The sequence below is a fragment of the Sminthopsis crassicaudata genome, chromosome 4, assembly GCF_048593235.1.
Source record: "Sminthopsis crassicaudata isolate SCR6 chromosome 4, ASM4859323v1, whole genome shotgun sequence".
NCBI lineage: Eukaryota > Metazoa > Chordata > Mammalia > Dasyuromorphia > Dasyuridae > Sminthopsis > Sminthopsis crassicaudata.
This window is the reverse complement of record NC_133620.1, coordinates 271,235,335-271,243,858: the sequence shown is the minus strand read 5'-3', so window position 1 is coordinate 271,243,858 and position 8,524 is coordinate 271,235,335.

Genomic DNA, 8,524 nt, shown 5'->3' with positions numbered 1-8,524 from the left:
AAAAAAAAAAAAAAAAGTTTATTGTAGGGATTTGGAAGTAAAGTTAAAGGTAGAAAGACGCCAGGGCCAAAGGTGGTTGCTGGGTGGGCAGGAACCCTTACATGGCCAGAAGGATACCATGTTTGGGGGAAAGGGCTCCTGCAAAGAGACTGGTCCCCAGAGCTCCCTTTTTATAATCTTGAAGGTGGGTGGAGTCCCAGGCTCCTGAAGGGTTTTCAGATAAGGAAGAAACTGTTTGGGGAGGTTGGGGAAACTTGAGCAGATAGTGGGGAGCTGGAAAAACCCAAGCCAGCTCAGATCTGGTGGGGCTGGGCCTAGATATCTTGGAATTCAAAAGGGTGCTTTTTGACCAGGATTTGTGAATTAAAGGTCAGCCATGGGAGTTGGGGAATCAGAAAGGAATCTTAAAGAGATCTCAACCCCCATCATGTGATACAGTTGAAAATCCACTAGATTCAGCTGGTAACTTTGGCTTTGAATCTTGGCTTTGCTACTTATTAACTATGTGATTTGGGAAAAATCTCAATCTCTCTGAGCTTCAGATTCCTATTCATCAGTTGAAAGGGTTGGACACAAGCAATGTTTTGTAAAGTGCAGTCCAGAAAATCCTGGGGGAGGTTTCTGAAACTATTCATATGGTCTACAAATTCAAAATTAGTTTTTATTTTTAATAAATGTAACCCACATAAAACAAAATCCCTTTGGATAGATCCTAAATAATTTTAATAATATAAAGATACTGAGAACAAAAGTTTAAGAACTACCAGACTAAAGGAGCTTCTGGCTCTGGAGCCTAAGAAGTAAGTAGGGTCAATGTCATGCCCATTTTACAGAGGAGAAAGTAGCATATTCCAGGGCTGGAATACATTCCCCTCCTACCTCACCTCCTTCAAGATGGAACTTAGTTGCTATCTTCTCCTATAAAGCCTTTGCTTATCCCCATAACTACTACCTCCAATCAACTTGGTATTAAGCTATAGATAATTTGTATGTGCCTTTATACACACACTTATACATATATTTATTAACTTTACATTTTTAAAATAGCATTTTATTTTTCTAAATACATACAAAGATAGTTTTCAACATTCACCTTTGGAAAATTTGTATTGCATTTTTTTTTCTCTTCCCCCTCTTACTCCCCTAGACAGCAAGTAATCCAATATGTTAAAACAGGTGCAATTTTTCTAAATATATTTCCACATTTGTCATGTTGTACAAGAAAAATTAGATCAAAAGAAGAAAAGAGAAATAAAAAATAAGCAAACAACAACAAAAAGATGAAAATACTATGTGTTGATTCTTATTTCAGTCTCTCTCTAGAAGTTTTCTGTCACAAGTCTAGTGAAATTGTCTTGAATCACCTCATTGTTGAAAAGAGCCATAGTTGATCATCATATAATCTTGTTACCATGTACAGTCTTCTCTTGGTTTTCTTCACTTCACTCAGCATCACTTAATGAAAGTCTTTTTATACTTTTCTGAAATCATTCTTCTGATCATTTCTTATAGAACACTAATATTCCATAACGTTCATATACCATAACTTATTCAGCCATTCTCTAATTTATGGGCATCCACTCAATTTTCAGTTCCTGGCCACTACCAAAAAGAGTTGCTACAAGCATCTTGTACACCTTAGATGAAGAACTGGAAAGAACCTCGGAAGTCAAAAAACCTAACCTCCTTTTACACAGGAATAAAATAAAACTCAGGAAAATTGAGTTGTCTGGGTCACATTGAGAGTAACTAACAGAATTAGGATTCAGACCCAGAGCTTCCAAATTTAAGTCTGTCTTTTTTTTTCTTTTAAACTTTCACTTAGGAATGATGGTCTGTTATAGGGTGGAGCCAAAATGGCAAAGTGAAGGCAGGAAGCTGCTCAAGCTCTCCCAGCTTCTCTCAAAAAACACATGGAACCAAGACTCTGAACAAAATCTGATAGAATGAAATCACTTTCCAGTTCAAGATAGATTGGAAAAACTTCAAGAAAGGTCAGTGCCATGGGGTGAAAAGGGTGCTCAGCTCAGCTCAGACAGACTGTGGGAAAGCCAGTGAAAAACTCATCTCACAGTAGTCAGTAACTGATGTCTCAAATAAGTAAATGAGCAGATCAAAGGGACAGCCTATAGCCCCAGTTCAGAAGGCAAACTCCGGGAAACCAACTGTTTCATGAAAAGAGCAAGAAAGCTACCCCCTGCAAACAAAAGGGGCCCCTGTGCTCAAAACCAAGACTCAGAGCTGCACAAGAAGTTTTGGATCCTCTTTACCCCAGGAGGATAGCTCAAGTATAAAAGTAAAAAAAGAGGACATACCAAAAGATAAGGAAAGAAAACATGTGAGATGGAAAGATGAGGAACTTAAGAGATAAGTATTATATGAATCTTCACCTTTGTTTTTGTTATTTCCCTGTGTCCTGCATAAGTATAAAATATGCAGACATATTTACTTAACATTAGTCAGTGACATCAGTATTTGACATTTATCGATATTTGTCAAACTAATAGACATTAGCTTAACCACTGTCAGCTCAATTATCTAAAGCCTGAAGGCCTAAATTTCAGTTTCCTAGAAATCAGCTGATTTTGGGGAAACTGAAACATTCCATTCCAATCTTTTCAGGTAGCAACAACCAATTAGATGGTCCGACACCTCTTAATGCTCTCTAACTTATGATGTAATCTCTCGTAACAAAATCTATAAAAACTGTGTGTATTCACTGATTCTTTGGCTCTCCTGCTATGAGTACTTTCACTTCCCTTTTTCACTTAGGGCTGGACCACCAGCTTCTCATGAAATTCTATAATAAACAATTTTTCTGCTTTCTACTTTGAATGATCTCTGAGTAGTCATTTTGGGTAAGGGTTTTTTGTGTTCCACACAAAAATGAGGAAGCAATTCAAGAACTCTTTCTTATCTCTCCTTTGTGCTCTCCCTATCTTCTGATGGAGATGGCAAGAAACAGCAAAATTAAAAAATTGAGGCAGTAAAGGAGATAATAGGATTTGATAATCAGTTTCTTAATAACCCATCTACTCAGATAAAGACAAAATGTCCACAGAGGAAATCTCAAAGAGAGATATGAATTGGTCTCAAGCCTGAAGAGGCTTCCTGTACTTACTCATAAAATACTTTAAAAGGCAATTAAGAGAGGTAGAAAAAAAAAACAAACAAACAAGAAAAGAAATGAGAAGTATGCAAAAGAGAGTCAACAGCTTGGAAAAAGAAGGCCATTCCATAAAAATACACTGTATTGAAAAAATACAATTGGCAAAATTTAAAAAAAATCCACTGAAGAAAACAACACCTTCAAAAGTTGAATTAACCAATGGAAAAAAGATACAAAAGCTAACTGAAGAAAATCACACATCAAAAACTAGGACAGAGCAAATGGAAACTAATGATCATATGAGACATGAAGAATCAGTCAAACAAACTAAAAAGAATGAAAAAATGGAAGAACATGTGAAATATCTCAATAGAAAAATAGCCGATTTAGAAAATAGATCCAAAAGAGACAATTTAAAAATTATTGATCTACCATAACCAAAAAAAAAAAAAAAAAAAGAACCTGAATAGCATTCTTCAAGAAATCATCAAGGAAAACCTTCCTGGTATTCTAGAAACAGAGGGGGGAATTACTCATTGAAAGAATCCATCAATCATCTTCAGAAAGAGATTCCACAAGGAAAACCCCAAGAAAAATTGTTGCAAAATTCCAAAACTAGAATCTCAAAGAAAAAATACTGCAAACTTCTTGACAAAAGCAATTCAAATATCAAGGAGCAACAGTCCGGATTAACCAGGATCTGGCAGCTTTTACAAAAAGAATAGAAAGGCCTGTAATACCATACTCTGGAAGGCAAAGTACCTGAGGTTACAGCCAAGAATTAACTACCCACTTAGAACATCATCTTTCAGGAGAGGTGATAAAGCTTCAATAAAGTAAGAGACATTCAATCACTTCTATTGAAAAAAAAACAGATGTAAACAGAAAATCTAATCTACAGACTAAAGAGAAGTATAGAAAGATAAATAGGGGATATATATATATCCCCTATTTATCTTTATATATATATATATATATATATATATATATATATATATATATATATATATATATATATATATAAATGTGAATGGGATGAACTCTCCCATAAAATGGAAGTGAATAGCAAGAGTGGATTAAAAAACAGAATCCTACAATATGGTGTTTACAAGAAACACATTTGACACAGAGTGACACCTACAGAGTAAATTTAAAAGGCATCGAATTTTTTAAAACAAGTGACTCAAACAACAAATCACAGAAAACAACTTATAATTCATCCAAGAGAATGACAATGAGAGACAACATACCAAAACCCATGGGGTATAGCCAAAGCAATTTGTAGGAGAAATTTTATATCTCTGAATAGCTACATTAATAAAATAGAGGAAAAAAGAGATCATTGAATTGGGCATGGAACTAAAAAAACTAGAAAAAGAACAAATTAAAAAACCCCAATTAAATACCAAATTAGAAATTTTGAAATTCAAAGGCGAGATTAATAAAACTGAACTTTAAAACTATTGAACTAATTAATAAAATTAAGAATTGGCTATATGAAAAAAAATCTAATAAAACACATAAACCTTTGGTTAATTTGATCAGAAAAAGGAAAGAAAAAAACCAAATCACCAGCATCAAAAATGAAAAAGGTGAACTTACAACCAATGAAAAAGAAATTAAAAAAATAATTAGGAGCTATTTTGCCCAACTCTATGGCAGCAAATTTGACAATCTAACTGAAATGGATGAATATTTACAGAAATATAAATTGTCCAGATTAACAGAAGAAGAAATAAATTACTTAAATTATCCCATTTTAGAAAAATAAATTGAACAAGCCATTAATGAACTCACTAAGAAAAAAATCTCTAGGGCTAGATGGATTCACAAGTAAATTCTATCAATCATTTAAAGAACAATTAATTCTGATACTACGTACACTATTAGAAAAATAAGTAAAGAAGTAAATTCAGAAGTGAATTGTGTGACACAATTCTATGACACAAATATAGTACTGATATCTAAATGAAGAGCCAAAACAGAGAAAGAAAATTATAGACCAATCTCCCTAGTGAATGTTGATGCAGAAATTTAAAATAAAATATTAGTTAGGAGTGTAAAGTTCTGTTGTCTCTTCAATTATAATCCTTCTCTGAGACTAGATCTCTTTTCTGTAAAGTCTTTTCCTCTGCTGTCCCAATTCTGTCCCAGACTAGACTAACTCTGCAGGCTCAATGTTGTCTTCTTTTATCCTCCCAGAGAATGGGCATGTGAGAACTCAGGGGCTTGTGGGAACTCCTTCAACCAATGAACTTGCTCCCTTTAAAGGTTGTGTAAACTCCTTTTCAGAACTCCCTTTTTAAAGGTGTAAACTCCTTTAAATGTAAGGTGTAAGGTGTAAAGATGTAAAGGTGTAAGGTGTAAAGGTGTAAACTCCTTTTCAGAAGTCTAAACGTGTAAACTCCTAAAGGTGTGAACTCTGAGCTAGAGAATTGTTTAGACAACCTGAGTTCTCACCTTGTAATCCTACCAAAGGAGATCACAGCAATTTATCAGCAGGATAATATATCTTAGTGGGATTTATACTAGGAATGCAGAGCTGGTTCAACATAAGAAAAACTATTACCATAATCAACCATATCAATAACAAAACCAACAGAAATCATATGATAATATCAATAGATGCAGAAAAAGGTTAAGACAAAATACAGTACCCATTCCTATTTTTTAAATGTACATTAATTTTGTTTTTATTAATTTTTATAATTATATCATTTTCTTTGACAGTACATATGCATAGGTAAAATTTTTTTTTACAACATTATCCCTTGTACTCCCTTCTGTTCCGAGTTTTTCCCCTTCTTTCCTCCACCCCTTCCCCTAGATGGCAGGCATTCCCATACATATTAAATATCTTATAGTATATCCTAGGTACAATATATATGTGCAGAACCGAATTTTGTTATTGTTGTTGTTGCAAAGGAAGGATTGTATTCAGAAGCTAAAAATAATCTGGGAAGAGAAACAAAACAAAACAAAACAAAAAAACAATGCTCATTTCCCAGTGTTCCTTTTCTGGGTGTAGCTGATGCTGTCCATCACTGATCAATTGGAATTCGATTTGCTCTTCTCTATGTTGAAGATATCCACTTCCATCAGAATACATCCTCATACAGTATCATTGTTGACGTGTATAATGATTCCCTAGTTCTGCTCGTTTCCCTCAGCATCAGTTGATATAAGTCTCTCCAAGCCTCTATGTATTCATCCTGTTGGTCATTTCTTACAGAGCAATAATATTCCATAACCTTCATATACTATAATTTACCCAACCATTCTCCAATTGATGGACATCCATTCATCTTCCAGCTTCTAGCCACTATGAAAAGGGCTGCCACAAACATTTTGGCACATACAAGTCCCTTTCCCTTCTTTAGTATTTCCTTGGGAAATAAGCCCAGGAGTAGCACTCCTGGGCCAAAGAGTATGCACATTTTGATAACTTTTTGGGCATAATTCCAGATTGCTCTCCAGAATGGTTGGATTCCTTCACAACTCCACCAACAATGTATTGAATACATGAATCATGAATTGATACACAATGAAAAAAGCGGAGGGAAGAAAATAATAAACACATCGACTGACAATATAAATGAAAATTACAACTACATATAGAAAAGCAAAAAAAAAATCAGAGTTGAAAATAAATAAGAAGCATTTTCAAAATAAGAAATCCCAGATATCTGTTGCCATTCAATCATTTCAGTTGTGACTCTTCAAGACTTCATTTGGGGTTTTTATGGCAAAGATATTGGAGTGGTTTGCCATTCCCTTTTTTTAGCTCATTTCACAAAGGTAAGATGTCCCCAAGATACTTTACATTTCACATATTTTTAGTGTTTTTAACATACAATCAGTTTTGCTGATTTTTGCTCATTTTTTTGTTTTAAAATACAATTTGTTATATGGGGTGACTAGAAAGATGAGTAAGAGAGATACTGGAGGAGATTATGGTAAAATGGAAAAACAAAATACATCAGCAAAAAGTTATTTTAAAAAAGTCAGATGAGCCAATGAAAGTGATATTTAAATAGAAAGTTACTAAGATTTTCTCACCTCTAAATCACAAAATCTTCACAGTAAGCAAGAGTCAAAGTTTCTAGTCCCTTCTTCTTCACACAGGAACCTTTGAGACCTAACTGGTTAAAAAAATGCGAATATTAGCTAACAGTTGTAATCAAAGTCATAAAACAAAGACAAGAGTCAAGTTTACAACTGAGATTCTACAAAAGACCTATATTCACTCACCTCTATCTGTGTATCATCTGTCACCTATGATACATATTCTCCACCCCTTCAGCAGAGGATATGTTTATATGAAAGAGTGAATAAGATGGCTATCTTATGGTTCTTTGACCTTCTTTATATTAGCCATAGAGTGCACAGAACTCTTAAAATGTTTTATTTCCAAACATTATTAATAATTGACATTATGGTCACTATGATTAAATGGTCAAAGTACTTGGGGTTTGGGCAAAAATCTGGAAATATGTAGCAAAAGAAAAGAAAGAGAGGAAAAACAATAAGGGATCTTTCACAGGGAAGCAATTATTTATTCATTCATTCATCTAGTATTTAGTAACTGCATTCTAGTGTGCAAAACACTATAATTGGCACAGGAGTAATGAAGTACCCCCAAAACCCAACCCAAAACAGTCCTTTCCCTTAAGAAACTTACATTTGGTTGTTAGAAAATAACATATTACAAAAAATAGAGGGGGGAGTAGTAGGCATTAGATACTGGGGGGATCAGGAAAGGCTTCATGGGAAAGTTCCTGGAACAAAGTAGGTACTTAATAAATGTTTATTAATTGATTGATGTAAATGGTGGCATGTAAATGGATGCAAAGGGATTCAAGAGGTTGAGGTCATAGGGGAGGCACTGCATTCTAGACATTCTAGTCAAGGTTATGAGTGAGGTTCATCAGGAAAGGCAGCATGAAAGAGTAATAGCAGAGCAGTTTAGCATAGAGTTGCTGAAGGAGAGACAGAAAGAAAGAGATAGAGAGAGAAAGAGAGACAGATAGAGAGACAGAAAAAAAGACAGAGAGACAGAAATATGAAGAGACAGAGACAGAGACAGAAATAGAAGCAGAGAGACACAGAGAGACAGAGACAAAGAAAGAGAAACAGAAACAGAGGCACAGAGAAAAAGGCAGAGACACACACACACAGTCAGAGGATAGAGGCAGAAACAGAGAAAGAGAGAAAGAGAGATACTCTTTTTTCATTTCATCAAGAGATTCATTTTTGTAAGATTTTGAATTCTAAACTTTTCTCTCCCTCTCTCTTCCCTTTCTCTTCCTCAAGACAGCAAGCAATCTGATATAGGCTATAAATGTGCATTCATGTTAAACATATTACATATTAAAATATTTCCATATTTTCTTGTGAAAGAAAAATCAGAACAAA